The sequence below is a fragment of the Empidonax traillii genome, unplaced genomic scaffold (genome assembly GCF_003031625.1).
Source record: "Empidonax traillii isolate 1590-97213 ecotype Southwest subspecies unplaced genomic scaffold, ASM303162v1 scaffold13:size3042203, whole genome shotgun sequence".
Lineage (NCBI taxonomy): Eukaryota > Metazoa > Chordata > Aves > Passeriformes > Tyrannidae > Empidonax > Empidonax traillii.
In genome coordinates, this window is record NW_020955206.1 from 1,493,170 (window position 1) to 1,513,494 (window position 20,325).

Consider the following 20,325-nt stretch of genomic DNA (forward strand, 5'->3'; position numbering starts at 1 on the left):
AGGAAGCTGTGGCCAGATCCTTCCCTATAGATTTTGATGAGTGAAGGGAAAAGTTTTGAGATTAGTAAAGTGTATAAATCGCTCACACAAATAGAGAAGATTTGTACCCTGAAACTCAGGCACTGAAAAACCAGTCAGCTAAAAGATATTATATATGTGCATGCCTACCTTGGGTCCCACTTCTCCTGCCATTGTTTATTGTGCTATCCCACTTTTATGTAAAGAAGGAAAAAGTTCACGGGCAGTTGCTCTCTCCTATGAACAAAACCCCTATTCTACATTTTTAAAGCCTGCAGCTGAATAAACGAGGGAACCTGGCCTTTCTTTACAGGCAGGGGCTGTCAATATTATATGATGCTGGAGAAACACAGGGAGAAGTGAGGCAAGGAATGAAACACCAAGATTTTCTGTTTCAAATACCAAATGTCTGAAGCCAGTGTTAGGCTGTGCCAACACACTGAGGAATGAGTGAAATGTGAAACATGATCTCCCTAAGACGCTGGAAGACATAGAGGCTGGATTCTCAGAGCGTTGCTATTAAAAGCCCATTTGAAACTTTGGGTTCTCCTTTGGGAGGATAACAAGAAAAAAAAAGAAAAAAAGAATTTGCTGGTAAAAATTGTTTTTAATTCCATGTTGAATTTAATTTCATGGGCAGAATATCGGGAACAACAATATATTCTTGGTGTTTCTCCCTTGTTGGGCTTTCTGCAAGGTTTTGTTACTATTGGTTCTTGGGGCAGGGGTTGCCTTTCTCCCTTGGGTGCATGAATGGCTGAAACATCATTAGTTGCAATAATTAATCTTTGCTTCTGTGCAGTTTCGAGAAGCAGTGGCTTTATTGAATAGCCTTCTATTTAAATGTAAGCCAGATGCCGTTCTCGTAGCCATCACAAACACAAACTATTAGTTTTAGTTCAGGTCACGGCCAGTTTAGTTATTTGAACTTCTCTAAATGGTTGTACCTCCCAGGTCTCTTGCACAGCCAGGCTGGGGCACTGAGTCTAAATACGGCAGAAAATGGTAATTTTTAAGCCAAACTTTAAAGCCAGTGCAGAGCTGTGTTATAAGAAAAAGAGTTAATAGTTTCAATTCAACTGTACCAAGATTAACTTTCTGGTTTTAACTCCTTATGTTTTCTCTCAGCACCGGTGTTTGCAGGACATTTCCCTCCACGGGCAGGTGGAACCAGTCTTTGTGCTACAAATATTCACTCTGAAGGCAGGAGAACGTGTTTTGGGAGCCAATTTACCCTACAAGAGCAAAGCCCACTCAGCTGAGGACCTGGCAAACACTTTACTGTATTTACACCCACATATCACACAGACACTGTTTATAACCCTTACAGCTCCATATCTGACATTCACATTCCTCACTCTAATTAATAATAACACTTTGCCAGTCAAAGACCTTCCCCTGAAGCTCTGGGTGGAGCTTGGGAAGACACGCAGTCTCTGCTGTTTCTCTGAGACATTCAATGGTCTGTGAAGAGCATCAGCTCCAGCCAGATGAAGATAATTGGTGGGAAATGTTGCAGGACAATTGCATCATGCTCCGTGATGTATCCACAAAAAGTTAGGAGTCCACTGGGCTGAGGCTGAGCACAACAACCCAGATTTAATGAAGCAGATTCCTTTTGTCCAGAACTCTATCCACCAGCCTTTCTATGTGTATCTGGATATTGTCATTTAAGGAATGACATGAAGGAACTTCTTCCTTGCTAATTTTGCCAAGACAGGCTTGCAACGACATAGCGTGCATGGAGGATCTGGCTCTGGAATCCATGGAGCTCAAAGCATGTACAATATTTTCCAGTTTCCTGATGGGTTCCATGTAATGCAAACAGAGTTTAACTTTTTAACTAGATCATTAAAAGTGTTGGCAAGAAGGTGTTGGTCATGTCACTGAGCTCGTTGCTGCATGACTGTAATTGCTATTAATCAATAGCATCTTGGAGCTGTTGTGCTCAGTTAACAGGTTCCAAATGGTTTGACATTGAAGTGAAAACAAAGAGACTTCTTTCCCCCCACCCCTCGTCTCCTTTTCGCACTTTATATTACATATTAAAACCTACTGTCTTGATCCTGATATCAGATAATCTGGGTCTAATTAATGCCTGAGAACATTTGTCCCCTGCTTTACTCTTACGCGGAGGAAGTGTGATATTCAGATTCTTTCTGTTATAAAGAAAATATATTAAATTTTAAAGTCAATAGTTGGTGGAGTAGCAGCTATATGTGTGTCAAATTCTGTGAGGGATGAGAAGGAAAGGAAGCCCAGGGACTTTATCCCAAAAGCAGATCGAAACCCAAGTGTTCAAACAGCAACTTAATTGCTGTAACCCATTATTGAGATGAAGTGATTTCATCCTTGCTGTCCGATGAAACAAGACCCCCAGCTACTGGCTGGTGAGGAGCAGATGGAGGGGTGTCAGGAATGGTAAAAAGTCCCTGAGTATAAATGTAACAAATAGGTTAAAAGAAAGGAATGGCGCCACGCATATCATAAAACCCTGCCAGGCTTCTCATGTTCCGATAAATCCTGATTTTGTAACGGGATAACATCAGAGCCCCCTGCTTTGGGTTTCACAAGTGATTGGATCACTGATGTATGGGGCAGGGGATAGGAGAAGGGAGGAAGGGACACCACTGGGAGGCCTTAAATGACCTCTGCTCGCTGCTCTTTGATACGGTGAGAAAAGCCCAGCTAGATGGGGCAGGGTTGCCATTATTCCATTGTTAATTTTGTGGTGGCCTCGTTCCAAAATGAGTTTAACCGGAAAAAAATCTGCTGAAGCATATGCAAGGAGACCTGATGGAGGGCATGGAGGGGAGAACAGCCCATCAGGAAGGTGGAGCAGCAACTCTCATCTCTGAGATTTTCCTCAGAATCATGCTGTTCACTTCCAGGGTGAGGAAAAGACTTTGACAGACCCTGAGGGTGATGCACAGAATGCTCAGGAGAAATGCGAAAGCTCCTCCAATAGTGTGGTTGAACCCCAAAATTATTTCCCCATCATTCCCAAGCAGGAACAACCTCATCTTCCCTGGGATAGGGAGCACCATCCTGAGCTCAGCATTTGCAATACCATTCATTTATTTTTACATCCCACTTTCATTCCCATTATTTTCTCATTGCATTACAAGATCGAAGCCTTTTCACAAACAAAAAAACCCTCATGAGACAGTGATGTATAAACAAGTGAGGCCTCCCTTTAATAAGAGAGAAAAACATTAAGCTTCATTTTGGGCAAAGCACCCACCTATTCATCTTTCTTTGTGCTGTTCCTTTTAACACTGAAAATACCCCCAAGCTCTTGAAATCCTCAAGGTATATTGGCAATGCAGAGGTCAGTAACTTGATCTCAGTGCTAAAAAGACACTAACAGTTCTTGAGGGTAAAGGAAAACTCGTTAATGATTTTAGCAGATGAACCAGAGGAGGGGGGGGAGGGTCAGCTGGTAAATCCCATACTACCCTACAAAAGATAACCTTTGACTTCTCCTGACTCTCTGAACTGCACTGCCAGCAAAACCCCAAGTCCTTGTGGGACCAATAAATCCTTGGGTGTTCATATCAGAGATCCTATATCCCGGCTGTAAAACATGAGAATCCCAACACAACTCAGTAGTTAAAAGTCAGTGCTGATAAACCCACTGGGCTTTGCTTACCGGGGATGTGGCACTGCACTCCTTTCCTTCAGAGAGGGAAAAACCCATTTCTGGGCTGGAATTGAAAAATAACCAAAAGAGCACATCCGTAGGCCAAGTCTGCCCTCAGATATGCAGGGGCAGCTTGGGAAGTCAATGAGCATGGTGAGTGTTCAGCTGAGGGCAGGGTTTGCCTCCGGGCCCTCTTGCTCCATTTATTCAGGCATGGAACACTCTCCTGAAGGGAACCAGGCCCAGCCAGGCCTGGATGTCCCTCAGAGAATGAACTCTATAGAAAGGAAAATAAAGACTTGAAGCAAGCGGTGTTTGAGTCATGAAAATCAGAAGACACTGCTGTTTTTATTTTGAGGAGCAGGCAGCATCCACAGGGAGCAGGGGATGTTACCATTTGGAAATTTGCGTTTAAAATGCGCCTCTCTTCCCAGAATGAAGCTGAGATGTGATGCAAGTGTTCCGACCAGGGAGTGCTCTCACACCAGTAGCACAGCCTTTCCTTGACAAGACAGTGAAAGTGCTTCTTCCAGCTCTGGCTGGTTTCTGCTGGGAGCTGAAAAGCCACTGTGAGATGGAGACCCAGTGCTGGGTCCTGGTTTCTCTCCTCCCAAACTGCCCGTGACTTTGTGGGCTAAACTGCTCTTCCTTCTCTGGCTTCTCCTTAAATCAAACCCAATAATCACTTCCCTTTCTAAACTGCCAAAGTCCATTCTTTGGGGTTTGGTGGACAATATGCAAAAAAAATGCAAGGACACCTCCATGTTCATGTCTGTGGTCACTGTCCAATCCGTGACCACTGTCCAGATGTGCCCAGAGGAGCAGAGAATGTAGAATCAAACCCAAAGAGGTTTCAGGATGGAGCTCAACAAGACTGCTGTGGGGAGCTTTGGTGGCAGGCAGTTGGATTTTGCAACAAGATTTCTTCAGCCCAGTATCTTCTGCTCACATTTGAGTTTTTACAGTCATTGAATTGAATTGAAAACACACACAGACACAAACCCAGTGATGCATATGGAAGAGGGATTGTGTGTGATGGGTCGTGCAAGAAACAGTTCCTGAATTACTCAAGAATTCCTCTCCTTCCTCTTTTTAAACACATTATTATAATAGTGAAATAATCACTGCTGTGGATAACAGTCCTGTTCACTTCATAGCTCTTTTATTTCATTTTTGCCAAAGAATGATACACCTACTCCCCTGAAACTAATTTTTTTTAAATCCAAGAATATGTTAAGATACAAAAAAAAAAAATGTTTGGCAAAGGAAAATAATATGTAAACAGTGGTAATTTCAGAGGTCTTAGCTGTTTTATATCATAATGTCTTTTTTACAGCTACTTCTGGCCTCAGTTTCCCCATATTAGCACTACCAGATCACCAGTGGCACTGCTTGTGGAACAGGGAAAATAAAAATTTTATTCAATATTGTGCTGTTCAGTAATAATGGTAATGAAGAATCCTGTTTTATATCATATAAATATGCCAGATTCTTGTCCAACTAACATTTTCCAATCATTTTCTTTCCATTTTTCCTGGTGATTATGAACATATGAACTAAAATGAAATGAAGACATTATAGAAGAAAGTAAGTAATGAGATCAAGGGTCATGAGTATTTGCTCTTGCACTGAACCTGAAAGGAAATCTTCCATAAAGAAGTTTTTCCTGTAAGGCCAGTGGGAAGCTAACAGGAGCATTAAGATGGAAGATAGGATACCTGTAAAAAAGTTATGTTTCAAAAGAAGGATGTGGGAAGAAAGAAAAGTAGGGAAGGAAATGGTATTTTAAACCATATTAAAGTAAGAAGCGGGTTTCCTAATTCTGCAAGCCCTAATTAGCCCCCTTTTAAAAGTTAAGCAAAAGAGATTAATCTCAAAACATTGCATTAAATTTGCCACAGTTCCTGCCCTTCTATTTGTGTGGGTAGGAGCTTCACAAAAGAACTCAGTAATAATAATCATAAAACAAGGACAGCAGCCCAACACACAGTGAGCAACCCCTCAGTAATAAACTGGAGTGTGGAGCTCAGAGCAACACTCCAATAACAAATTAGTTGGTGCAGCGCCGAAGGACAACCCAACAATAACAAACCAGTGTGTGCAACCCAAAGCACTCCAGAGCAACCCAACAATAACAAACCAGCCTTCATGTCTGATGGGAGAGAAGAAATTCCGCAAGGAAACGGGTTTCAGGCCGAATTTTCCAAGGGGTTATTATTATTAACAACAGAGAGTTAAGCTATTAATGTTTAAATTAAGAATAATACCAGAAGGTATTACCAGAATAATACCCAATCCTGCTCCCATTGGCTTTAATGGGACTAGGAATGGACCCAAAGTACCCTGAAGGGATTTAGCCAGCGAGGAGAACAAACTTTTACCTGTAACTAATGAGCCCACCATGGCAAATGGAAATTTTGTTCATCTCTGCTGGATAATGTGAGCTGGGCTTTATGGGGAGATGGAAACTGTTTAAGTCCTGGCACCAGGACTGTGCTTGTGGTAACCTGCTCTCCGATGATCCTGAGCTGCAGCAGGGTTAGATCACCTAAAGCGAGGATGTCTTTCCACCTCGCTGTTTTCCTACTGTGATGAAATTCCCAGACTGGTCTACCGATGGGATAAAAGGAGACTGGATCCTCTGTGGAGCCAACATAAATCGTGCCTTATTGAATGAACCCCCTTCCAGCATTCCCTCACAAACGCACACCCACAGCCCGTTATAAACATTATGCTGTAAATATATTACAGTTACTTTTTCAAGGCCAAATCCATCCTCAGGGCCTCCCTGTGTAGAAACCCTCTGTGTCAAAGCCTGTTCCCCTCAGCCCACTGAGCTGTATCTGGCTCCTGAGGTCCCGAGCACAGCCCTGAAAGCTCAGGCACAGCAGCCTCTTCGAACTTCATAGCTCGAACTCATCTCTGATGGAATTTATATCTCCCAGAAGCAAGTCCATGGAAAGAGCAGACATCTATCAGAATGGATCCTTAGGAGTAGGCATGGTTACCTGGGTGATATCCCGCCTGAAATATGTCCTTTAATAAGTGAAGGTGGTAGTTATTCCTTCACTGTATTTCCATCTTGGTGAGAATGGGAAGTCCAGCTCCATCCTTTCCCCCAGAAACATCTCAAAAATAGCCCCTGTTGTCAGTCTGGGATTCACAGGGAAGAGGCTGGATGAAGTCACCCAGAGATGCAGGAGCAGATCCAGCATCCCGTGGCTGTGCTCCATCCAACACAACCCTTCTCTCTTTGTATCCTTTGACCAAGAGAGCTGGGAAAACACCTCCACACAGAGGAACATTCTGCTGATGAGGAAGACAAGGAGAGATCTGGATTAGGAAGGCAGGGCAAATCCCACAGGGATTTTGTGAAAGCTGTCTTTTTCCCCTGGAAAAGCATAATCCTTAATGTTATAAACTGTGGTTTGGCTCCCACATCCATTTGCCCAGTGATTACTGCAGAGTGAGCCCTGATTCAGACCAGTTTAACTGGAACCAGAATACAACTGAAGGTGTTTGGAAATTACTTTCAGTCTTCAACACTCCAGAGACCTGGCTGGGAATGTTGCAAATAGATCAAGGAAATTAAAAGGAACATTGGGGTCACTACCAGAGGTCAAGAGAGAAAAAGAAGAGTTGACCCTGATTAATCAGAAACATGATGCTGTTGAGAAGAGAAAATATTTTGGGGTTTAGACTCCTGGCAAACAACAGCAAAATACCAACAACTGCCGTTGGATGGATTTTTTTCTTTCCAACCAAACCAGAGGAAATTCCTGAACTGACAATGAACAGGAACAATGAGTGAGTCAGTACCCTCAATGCCAGAAATTCTCTGGATTTCCTAGCCAGACTGATGTGTTTGGAAGGTCAGAGTGATACAGAGATACATTTCTGTAAAACTTGGGGCTTGAAGATAAGCCAAGCCAAGATGCAGATAATGAAGGAAGAAATATTCCAGCTACCCATAAAACACCAGATTTTTGGAGAGAGAGAGAAGACACACTTTCTGCCTCATCCTTTCCTAGATTTTTGCTCTTTTATTGCATTATGTTGCTTTTAGTTTTCTATGAAAGGTGCTTGGATGCTGTCTCTGATGATGACCCTGAGAACCACTTAAAAAGAGCTGTGGGAGGATGATGCTAAGAAATCCTAACTATTAGTACTTTTATCCTGTCTATTTCAATTCCAAGAAGATCTTTTTCACTTGGTAAAATTGGGCCCTGGCAGTACCTAACACCAAAAATGTGTAAGAGCCAGAGGTAGTGTTAATATTGTGGGGTTTTTTTCCTGAGTGTTTATGCCTTGCTGTGCTACGTCCTGAGTTTATTCATGTTTATGTCTAATCGTCATCAACATAATTGTGTATGTAGCCTCAGCATGTAGGGCTGGCTATTCTTAAACCCAGACCAAGCACAGTCACATATAAAAATAAGTCTAATCATCATAATTGGCATCAGGGTTCATATTTCAGCCCAGTAGTGGCTTGTGTTGAGTTTGGGTGGATCAGTTTACGTTCTGCACCCGAGGATGGCACAGATACCCCTTGACATATTAACACCAGCTCATGAAATGCTCCATAAATGATGTAAACCCAGGAAGTGAGGCAGAAATGAGCAGCCAGAGGAGAATGTGATCTTTAAATCCTAAAGGGAGTCTGTCCTCTGCGCAAACATTTCTGCCATACGTTACTCATCCGTTTACTTGCTATTAATTAAAATACAAAACTGTGAACATTATCTCTGGGGGTTTTTCCCCCTGGTAGTTGTAAAGTCCCTAAAATTCCAGTTCCCAGTCCTGATCTCACACTGTTAATACCATGACTAAACACACACACATGAGAGATAGAAGCTCTGAAGATATCCAGACACACAAAGCAGATATACAATGTGATATTATTACTGGCATGCTACAAATCTCATTACTTTCAGCAAGTATCAGTGGAGAAGTGACCTCCTTGCAATGTGAACACAACCAGAAACCACAGCCCCAGGCCCTTTTTCAAATTGAAATTTCCTAATCTCACACTACTGTACCAAACACGCAAATATGCAACAATGGATGGAAAGAAAATGAGGCTTCTCTGTATGGGAGTTGGATTAGAACGGAATGGCTGGAAAACCTAAATTGTAGTAGAAGAACATTCCAGCTCAGGGATCTGGTGACAGTGGAACTGAGCTCTGCTCCTGTGGTTTCCAGTCCCACCAGATGGATAACCTTGAGCTGAAATGGCTTCATCCGCATTATCCGTGTGTTGTTTTCCTCCACCGCAATCAGCTCAGCCACTGTTATCCTTAGATAAAGATGAAAAGTTAACCTGGGAAAAACAAGGTTTTATTATTATTATTTGTTTCTCTCCAAAATTTCAAAGGGTACAGTGGGAGCAGAAGATATCCTCTGGAACACGCTGTCAGGAACTGCAAGTTGATACAGATGTATTGATTTAATCAGCCTGGATGACACCATTTATTTATGCAAAACATCTGTGACAAAAATGGGGCACTTTGAAGGCACCGTGATACTCGCCTGGTCTTGCCTTGCACGTGAAAATGTCTGATAAGAGCATCCACCCAGCTTGGAAGGGTCAATATGGGGTGTATTTGCTTTGTGTATCCCCTATATTCATGTTATGCAGGACAGTTCAAAGGCCAGGAGGCTGAAAAAGCTTTTTTAAGGACAGCAGAAAATTTTATATATTAATTCAAAATTATCACCCACTACGTCAAGTTGAAATAGGCAAAGAAAGCAGAAAGCACAAATGCTAAACAAACAAACAAACAAACAAACAAAAAAGAAAAACAAAGGAAAAATTAAAGTGAATGTTTTCTGGTATATATTAGAGAGAAATTAGAGAGGTTTTAATCCATGGGAAGGCATATCTTGTCTGCAAATTTGAGCGATTACATGATCGAATCTGAGATTGTCATCTCTTCAACAACAGCATGAGAAAATATTTGGAGTTCCTACGTACACCAGCAAAAGTTTACATGATAAATCAGTAGCTTGAGTGCTTCCAGAATACCAGTACAGATGAATGTGTTGAAACTATTGTTTCTGTTGTCTTTTTAATGCTACTGGGAAGCTTTTTGTGGTGAAGCAATAGTTATTGCCAGCTACATTATTACAGTCCCAGTCTAACATCTGCAATTACTATGGAGTAAACGGTTCGCATCCCATATGAAATATAAAAAAAAATGAGGAACAGATTTCACTATTATTCTCTCTCTCTGTGAATCCTGTGACATTTTTTACTGTTTAATCGTGCCTGGGCAGTTTGAAGGTCTGGGAGAAAAGGAAGCCAAGGGGCTCATTTACAATTAATTAGTGATGGCTAAACATCAAAAAAAAGGGGGGAGGGGAAGGGGGAGAATTTGGTGGTTCAGGAAAATGTCAGAAGAGTTCAGATGATTATCAGAAATCTATGGAAACTCTCTCTAGAAATCACATTTGTTGGTTTCCTCTTCTGTATCTAGCTCATCCCAAGGTGATTATTCTCCCTTTTCACTCAGCTCACATGGCACACTCATGTCTCTCTCTCCCATGACCAAGCACCCACCTCTCCAGCCACCTCCTCTTAGCACCACTGTCCACCACCCCACTTTTTACATTTTCTTTCTCACACTCTGTTCCTCAGAGCTGGCAGGAGATACTGCCATAAATATCCATCCAGCTTGCTTGTTTCCTTGCTTCAAAGCTCTCCTTTCACATTTGCTTCTGCCACAGTGCCTACAAAGAGCAATAAAATCCATAAAAAATATTGTTTCCTCTCTCCCTCCTGGAGGAAATAATTTTGCCAATATTTCTGACCACTATTGAGTCGTTGCTCAGAGAGCAAAGGGCACCAAGTAATCCCAAAATTCATCCTTTGCTCTATTTTAGTTGCCTTTAGGATGGGCTTCCTTGAACAAGGTACCTGAGAAGCTGGACCTTGTGATGAAGATCTCATCCTTGCTGAGATGTTTTGGACTATTCAATGGGAGACTTGGTGCTTGCACTGAGTTCTTCTGGCACAGTGTGTCCTTGAGGGAAGATTTAATTTGTGGGAAAGCCCAAGCCAGCTAGGGTGGATTCCAGCCTTTAAAAAAATATATGAAAAAACCTGCTTTTATGGAGCTGCCAAGATGTGTGTTTCTTCTGTGTTGCCATCACAACCCTGGATAGGCATTAGACAGCAAGGCCTCGATGTGATGCAGTAAGCTCTGATTCCATATTGGATATTTCTGATGCCAAAAACTACTCCAGGAGTAGCCAGTGCAGGCCTTAATCCGCACAGGATTTCCAAAACGCTTTCACATCTTCAAAGCACTGTGCAAACAGGAGCTAATTAAACTTTAATTAATGTCTTGACAGCTAAAAGGTTTCTCATTTTGCTTTTAGCTGATGTTCATTCGTGGTCAGTGGAAAGCATCTAAGACCCCAGTTAAAACACTCACAGGGTAAACAGACTCTGGTTTGCTGCATACATTTAGCTAAGAGCTGAGTGAACACTTTTTTTGTAAATGTATTTACTTATCCTTTTTTTTTTGAAAAATATTATTTCCTTTTTTTCCCTTCCCTGCACAAAGATAAATAAATAGAAAGCTGGAACGAAATGACAGAATATATGTAAAACAGAGGGGAAAGGTTAAATACCAAAGTGAAATTGGGCATTAAAACAAAAGTCCATTCTCAGGGTGTAAACGAAGTGTCCAACCCTTTCATCAAAAGTGTTTACAGCTTATTTTTGTAATGTGAGTCTAAGTGGATAATGCAGCACACAGCATGGGGCTGTGCAGAAATACAGCCCTGTTTGTGATTTTAAAAATCATAACATTCTTTGAAATATGAAAATCCTGAGTCTTGATACAATCCATATTATTGAAGTGATGCCAGGCACCCCTATGCATTTGATTAGCTCGCAACAATCCAGGGATTTGATAGAGACCTGATTTAAGAGCACAGCTTTTGTAAGGTGGTAATGAAGTGGCACAAACTGTGCAGTGATTCAAAAAGGTGAGGAGAACTTCCTCCTTTCCTGCTTAAGCTTCACTGGAAATGCTCAGTCTTCAAGTTCTTTGGAGAATCACATCATTTAAGACCAAAGAGAGGATTCCAGAAGCAAGAAGGGACTTAGAAACTCAAGGTTCTCAAAGTAAAGCCTTGATCTTGCTGACATTATCGAAAGGTCCTGGAGGGTTCCAGGGTCTCATTTGCCCATCTGCTTTTTTTTTAATCCAACATGTCTGTGCTAAAAATCTACTTTCACTTGTTCATGGCCAAAATCAAATCATGGCACAACAGGTTTGTTGAAAACCTCTCTGTGCCCCATCCCTGGAAACATCCAGGGCCAGGTTGGACAGAGCTCTGAACAAATGGGTCTTATTGAGGGTGTCAGGTTGGATGGGGCACTGAGCAACCTGGTCTAGTGGAAGGTGTCCCTGCCCATGGCAGGGAGCTGGAACAAGGTGATCTTTAAGGTCCCTTCTGACCCAAACCAGTCTGTGATTCTATGATTTCTGTCCCTCCTTATTGCAGGGGGTTGGACTAGATGACCTTTAAGGTCCCTTCCAACTCAAACTATTGATTCCAGGATTCTAGGATTCAATCTGCTGCATGGAAGAAAACCCACCACGGACACCTCGATTAGATGGTCACACTGGGGTTGGAACGACTTGCTCTCTGCCTCCATGGATGGAAGAGGTTTTGTGAAAGGAACATGGGTACCAGTCCCAGGTAGGAATTCCATGTTATGTTGCCTCCTGCCAGCTCTAAACAGCTTCCAATAGGAGAGCTGGGCCGTGTGGTCATGTCAAACTGGACATACCCTAGTACATATGGACTCCCCCTGTGGTTTGGGCGTACCACAAAGACAACATGGGAATTGGTGCCCACATTTGGGCACCTCCCTGAGAATTGTGGTCAAAAGCCACTTCAAGGAAACTGGATCTGGACCAGCTTGTCCTATACCACCTGATGTTTGTGCTGGGAATGTAAGTTATGCTCCTTCCTTCTTTCATCACACCTTGTGTTTTCGCAGCACGCCGATGGTGGGTTTCTGGCAGGGTTTGCTGGGAAATATTCTGAAACTCTGGAAGAAGAGAGGACTCAGCCATGAGCTCTCAGAAACCCATGTTCTTTTGTGACTGAGAGCTTGCTGGATACACTCACTACATTTTTAACAACGAGACCATTGGCAGAACTTTCGAAAATCGTTGGTTTCCTGCACCAGAAAACAAAGAGAGCCAAACCCTTTTCATTGAGTTTCTGTCAATTGTTCTTGTTTCTTGCTTTGCTACAGGAAGAACTAGAAGCCAATATGTTTAAGAACTGAGATCCAAGCAGCTTTCTCACATCTCCTTGATGTTTTGTTCAGATCAATTTATATAAAATGTTTTTCAAATTCTGGTCAAATTTACCATTAGAAACAATTCCTGTTATTCATTCATTCAACATTTTCCTTTGTTTAGTATAATGGGATTTCTCTGAAATTTCTTCTTATGCCAATCAAAAATGTCTTTCCTTTCCTAGTGGTTTACAGCTCTCATATACATGCAGACAGTTATTTTATCCTCTCTTAGTCATAATTTGGCCAACTTGACCATATTTAGATATTTTAATCTTTTCTCCTAAGTCAGTTCTCCTTTGGCCCCTCATTATTTTTATTACTTTTTTTAAAAATTATTATTTTGCTTTCTCCTTTCCTCCTTCCTCCTAGAGCTCTCTCTGTGTGGTTGATACCTTGCTGAGGTCCTCTGAATGGACAGCATTAAAAAAATTAGATGATCACCGCTAACACACTTTGGAAAGCTCCTCTCTCTGGCTGATTCAGCTTCATCTCTCTTTTTGGAGTCTCCATAAATGACCAGTTTTCCAGTGCCATATCCTACAGCCAGGAGAGATCAGATGTGCTCCCCTTTGATAGTCACAAACACCCCTACATGCACATAGACTTTTTCTGCTCAAGGTGACTTAGCCTGAGTTGTTGAGGGTTTGCCAAAAATTCAGCTCCAGTGTTTTTCCCAAGTGATTCCACCCATCTGCGAACTCAATGCACATTTTGTTTGCTGTTTCTCCTGGTTTATTAATGAAGAAATGAGATAAACTCAGGCTTAGAGCATTTTCCTCTCCAAGCAGCACCTCCTTCATCTCCTCAAACCTGACATGTCAAAATTTATCTTAGTTTATGGTATTTCAGCCAATGCAGAGACCACAGACAAGTACTTCTATCCAGGCCAGATTGAGTCAATCTTTCAAGTAAGATTTTATGAGATTATCAAATGCTTCACTAAAACACAGATATATTTGCCCAGAAACCATCAGAGCTGTTTCAGACTTTCTGGCCAGGCAATTAAAGCTGGAGTAGCTGGTCACAAGATTGTGAATATCTCTTATGGAGGTCTTCTGCTAGTTCAGAGCCAGAAGCAGTGCTTTTAAACTAACTTTCTCCCCTTCTAAAACTCTCTGAGTTCCAGCTGCTGTATCAGCACCCTGGAGTTGTTTGGTAGGAGGAGGAAATCTGGGCATCTCCTTGACTGGAGAGATCTGAGCATTGCTCCTGTGATATTCAGATGCAAAGCCAAAGTGGGCCTGGACACCACATCACCCTTGTTGGTGTTCTGCTGTGCCTTGGCTACAACCCCTTCTTTATTGGTTGCTCTGCAAAGCTCTGTGGTGCCAAGACTGGCAGAGGGAGTTGATGTCCACCCATGTGGATGTGCCCCTGCAGCAGCTGTGGGTTGCTCTGGGTCACCTTAATACAGGCCAAAGGAAACCAAGAACTGGGAAAGAAGAAGCCCAAGACCTGAGGTCGCTCTGTGTTGGCTTGTCATCACCTGACTTAATAGTTAACATTATTATTACATTTAAGAGAGAACATAAGGAATGCATTTGTCTGGAATTACTTATCACTTGGAAGTCTAGGCTCCCAAGAAGATATGAACAGCTTTAGCAGGTCAGGCTGGAAGCCCATGCCAAATAAACTCCTATCTGCAACAGTAGTGAGAGCCCAGGAAGGAGCATGAATGTAGGTCAGTTCTGCAGTAATACTTCCCCCAAAATGCTTGCCCAACCTACAGTGGTTTCTGGCTCAGGCACTTTCTCAACCAGACGTGGAGTCTTTCTGTTTAATACAAAACCCAGACGGATTTTAAAAACCTCTGATGAGTTTTTCTTTCCTGAATGCATCCAGTAAACTTTTAGCACTCTCAGTATCCTGTGGCATGGAGTTCCACAAGATGATGAAGCATGGTGTCAAGGATTGCTCCTTCTTGGTTTAAACTGCCAGCTACCAGCTTTGTTTCATGCTTCTGAGTTTTTGTATTGGAAGAAAAACTGTCAAACAGCTGCTTGCTATTCTCTCCTTGTCATTCACATTTCCTGAGAACTCCATCACATCCTCTCAGTCATCTTTTCTGGTTGAAGACACATAGTCTATTTAATGGTTCTCACACTGAAGACAAAGTCTTTAATTATCCTTGGTGCCATCCTCTAAGCCTGTTTCACTTTGACTGGTTCCTTCAGTAGCTGGAAGATTTCAGGTATTCCAGGTGGAGATGCAGCAAAGATTTATAAAATAACACCTTCTCTCTCTCTTTTTCTCTCCCTTTCCCCCCTCCCTTTCAGTCCTTTCTTGCGAGCTACAAATGCAAACTATTTCACTAGATAATCACTATCATGGATCTACCTCTCCTCAATGACTAGAGTTAGTTTAGAGTGTAACAGAGTTAGTTTAGAGGATTTCCAATGTGCTCTCACCCATGTACATAATTTGACATTTTTCTGTCCTGCATTTTACCTGATGTTTTCTCACTCAGCCATGTACTTCCAGATGGATTTTTGGCATCTCATCACAGTCAACTTTCATCTTCAGCCCCTGAATAATTAAGTCCTATCATGAGGGTGGACTCATCAGTCTGTCTCCTTTCTCATATCACAACTTCTTCTCAGTTCTTCCCTCGTTTGACACTATATCCTAATCTATCTTTTGAGTAGAGTGACCCACACAGAACTATGTCATTAGTGACTGCTGAAATGCCTTGGAAAGCATCTTTCCCTGCTAGGATGAGTGATGTGGGAAGAGAAGTAGAAAAAAAAATTCCTCTTATTCCTGGAAATAAATGACAATTGTTCCTAAAGTCTGCAGACGTCTGGCTATTACATCATCCTGGGCTCTGGTGTTTTTAGCTAACAGTCCCTCAACAAAGGAGATGCATTTCCTTCAAGGAATTTCACCATTTACACATCTGATATTAATTCTTATTGGGCCACAACAAGAATAGGCACAAGTGACTTTTTCAGTTTATGTTTACTTTTTCCCAGGCCACAAAACACCCATTGACTGTGAAACTTAGATTTGCTGCATAACAAATGCCTGCTTTTGTAATAAGTTAATAAAGCTGTTTCAGAAATAACAGCACGAGAAGCTACAGATGCTGACCTAAGGAAAAAAAATACAAACAACATTCGGCTTTAATTTGATTATTTATTAAATATTTATCTCAGTATCTGAGAACTGAAGAAATTTCATTCTGCCCAACTGGTCGTTCTGAGATTCTGAAGTCAGCAAAAAGATGGCAAAAGGGATTTCTTATGCCTCCTGGGAGTTATAGATCACACTTTGAGACTTCAATTTGGTTCTTTGCTCACATTTCCCCATTCCTGAGATAGGGAGGAAGTTCCTTTGCTCGCTTACATGGGAAAGAGCTTTAATTCAGGAAGTGTTGTGGAAAATACAGAAATCTGGATTGTCACCAGCCCTGCCCAAAGTTGGTGGTTATAAATAAAATGAGCCAGGAGAAAATCCTTGGTCTTGGGGTGTCAGGGCTTGTAGCCCTTGGATGGTTCCTGGGATACAGGCATTGCCTTGGAGCACTGCTCAGATCCAAGTGTTCCCCACCTTTCTCATCACTCAGTGCAGATTTTCTTGATGGGCAGTGGCTGAGCAAATATGCACAGAAGGGAAAATTTGGGCCAGAAAAGGGAATTAAAGGCTATGTTGATTACAATCTAAATATTGCCCCCTTTGAAGTGAGCAGGTCTGTGTTTGGGCAGGATCAGATACTCTTTTCTCACAGTTTGAGGCACATCATGAGTTATTTTGTGTTCTTGCTGTTGGGAACATGATTTCATTGCAGCCTATTGCAAAGGGCTAACTGAGGTAAAGGGCAGGGAAGGCGTTGAGATGCAGATGCCCTGTGCTCACAACCTGCTCTCTGGCTGGAAAATCCCTATATTGTGCTATAACACAGCCATCTTCCAGTGCAACTGCTGGGTGGGGAGAACAGGAGGGTCAGGAGATTACCAGGGAAATTCTCTCTGCCACACACAACCCCTCCTTGATCCTTTATTGAGTTTGAGAAGCTGAGATTTGACCTTTATTCCTGCCTGAGAGCTCTTTATTCTTTCCCTTTCTTCATACTGAGTAGGGTAGTAAAGTCAGGAAACGTGAGGAATCTGGTCAGTGCTGTGTTCCAGCCCTGCCACACATGCCAGTGCCCTGCATTTAAGGAGTGTATTTTGGAAATCAGCCTCCTTTTTTTCTCCCTACCATTTATTCCAATTCTCATACTTTTCCTAAGCATCTGTTACAGGGAAGAGTCGATGGGTGTCAGTGTCATTCAGGATCAGGCTGGGACAAGCAGGGCTCTCCTACGTCAGTGCTTTCCAGGGTTTTACCACATTTGGATGCAGCGTGGAGTCAGAGATCTGGGATGAATTGCTCTTCCACATCTTCTTTTTGTGTCACTGAGATAGAAAACAGAAAGCATCAGCTCGCAATAAATTCCCAGATGTGCTAAGTAACACACAATGGATGTCCTTTCAGCAAACTGTCAGAAGGAGGAGACTTCACTGGCAGTAGGAAAGGGCAGCTGCCTCTCTGCCGAGTTTTGGGTTTTACAGCTGCTCCCCAACCTATTACAACCTCATTTATCCACTTCAACCCTGTCCTGCCTCTGCTGCAGACAGGGTCTGTGTGAAGGATAAGGAGCTTCATCCTCTCCAGGGGTGCTGGAGCTGTGATAACAACCCCAGTGCTGAGGGCAATTTCGGAGAGTTTAAGGGTTTTGGCAGATCACAGAATCAACAGAATACTCCAAAATGGAAGGATCGCTGAGTCCAACTCCTGGCCCTGCACAGAACAATCCCCAAGCATCACACTGAAAAAGTTTGTGCAGGAACCATTTTCTTAACTACGAAAAAATTCAGATGTTTGGTATTTTGTGAGTTGCCACCCTCCAGAAAGAACATCATGGCTGGGTCAGGATCAATACAAAAGGAAGAAAAATGACATACCTATCGCTCCAAGCTTGCAGGAAGCATTTCCATACCATGCTGAACAGTTGGCTGGTCTGCCCTTAACAGAGCTACAAAAAGATGTTTTTTATGGCCAGAGATCATTTTCTTCTGAATATGAAACCCCAGATATAAAAAGGCCTTTGTTTACAAGTGTTGGAGCAGAGAGGTTGCAAACTGCATCCCTGAGCCAGCAAAGATTTCTCTGTGGGGGTGGGAGTAGAGTGGGAAGTCAGTGGTACGAGGTATTGGGAATGACCCACCCCACTTTGGCTCTGGCACTTCTAGTCTCCTTTGCACTCTTTGCACTGGGCACCTGTGAATTTTGCTTGCACAAATGCATATAAAGATCAGGAATTAAGTAGAATCCAACTTTTCACTTATCCCATGCAAGCTTGATCCTTAACCATCTCTTACAATGTTTTTTTGGGATGGCTCATGTAACTTGGGAAGTTATGGGGAACAAATCAGGTGATCGGGGAAATGAATGATACAGTGCCAGCTCTCCTTTCACAACCAGTGATAAGACCCTCTGTGTACCCCCAACTGTCGAGGCTGTCAAAGCTCAGAAGATTTCTGGGCTCAAAATCTTCATTATCTGTAGCATGTGCAAAAAACTGCCCCCCCCCCCCCCCCCCCCGGATTCTTTCTTGGCACATTTAAACAAGAGTTGCATTTTTAAAGCCGTCTGTCAGAAAAACCATCGGAAGGAGGTTCCTTTTAAGAGTGAAAGTCCACAACATGAGCCTTGCTCCAATTATTCCTACATACTGGGACGACAAATGTGTCTAGCTGGGAGCCTTGCCACTTCCCTCCTTTCCTTGTAGGAATAAGGGAAAGGTTGAGAACCGAGGTTGTGAATCCCTGCTGTACCCCTGGAAAGTAATAATAGCAGCATCAGTAATAGCTCTTAAATCAGGAGGACTTGCTGCAGCCTCGCTCCCACGAGCTTTGCATGACAGCCCTGAGCGTTCACGGGAATGACATGTTCCCAGCAAGAACATTCTCATTTGCATTATGGCAGGACATGGAGACCCAAGTTGGATTTTAAGTGTTGAGCAAACCTGATGTGACAACATAGTCCTTGTTTCCATACCCTGTTTAGACTAAGCTGACCCTTTTCAGGCCCTCCTCCCTGCTCCCAATGAAAGCTTTGTGGAAAGGCTCACGCAACGCAACGGATAAAAAGTATAAAAGCAAGAGAGAAAAGGAGGCAAAAAGCATTTGAACCTTCACTGACTCCAGAAATTCCTGCAAGCCCTCAGACTTCTCCATTTTCTAATTGAGGTAATGAGATTACAGGCTACTCTGTTAATTATTGAAATGTGGAATGGACTCATATATGAGTAATGTCATTGTCTATTTCTGAAAAATAGTGAAGTCAGAGACAGGTTAAAAATTTTTTATGTTTTTCTAAACAAACTTTAAAGCACAGTGTTTTATTAACACAAGGGTGAGAAATAAGCTGACACATGTTGGCCACAAAGCCACTGATTAGGCCAAAGTACATGGAGGAAAATATCATTATCAGAACAAACTGCACTCTCCGACTACAATCTAAACTACTCCATGGTAACTATTCCTGATTTTGCAAAATGATTAAATTCATGTTCTCATGAAAGTTCAGCCTCCAATTTGTAAGGAGACCAGTGTTCGGCTCCAAATCCCTCTGCAGCAGATAGAAATGACTCATTAAATTTGACATGCCTTGGATCGGGCTCCTATCTGGGAAACTTCTTAAAATGTGAGTTCACATATGTACAATCCACAGAAACAATCTCAGTGGTTTATTTGTATCCTCGTGCAGGTAAAAGCTGAAAAGTAAGGGAGCTGATCTTTCTCCAGCAAATAGAAAAATAATGAGAAAATGATATCCTAATAGAATAACATTAATTCTCCTTGTGGGATGAGCATTTTGAATCAGAGGACCAATTTACTGTACTTAATGATTTTAGAAGCACAAATGCCACAAGAGATAATAGGACTTCACTTTAAATTCAGTTATGCACTTTTAAAAATGCTTCCTCCAATTACAAAGCTGTTATTATGGGTACAGTGTGTGCATATTAGGTATACACAGAGGAAGAATAACATGCTATACTCATTAAATCGGCCAGAAAATATGCATTTTCAAGAAATAATTCAATGTGTTTTCTTTGTGTTCAGCTTAAAGGTTACTTAGGTTTTAACTACAGGAAGTTATAAGTTAGATTATTTTTTCTAGGAGTCTTTTTTTTTGGTAAAACAAAATAGAAAATTAAGAGATATATATCTTTTTCTTCAAGAACTATACCATTAAATATAGTGATGTTGTACAAATTACAGACAACTGAAAGTAGGTTTATAATAAAATATAAATATAAGATATAATGAAATTAGTTTCTTCTGTA

The 20,325-nt window shown here is 42.0% G+C and overlaps 1 long non-coding RNA gene across 1 annotated transcript in view; it reads right to left on the reverse strand.

The window, feature by feature from the left end:
• Window positions 1-16,178: 16,178 nt before the first annotated feature.
• The window catches only part of LOC114060854, a 51,333-nt gene continuing 47,186 nt past the window's right edge, over window positions 16,179-20,325 (reverse strand). Inside the window, exon 4 of the long non-coding RNA XR_003571989.1 lies at window positions 16,179-17,386. This is a non-coding gene — a long non-coding RNA (uncharacterized LOC114060854). The remainder of the gene's footprint in view (window positions 17,387-20,325) is intronic.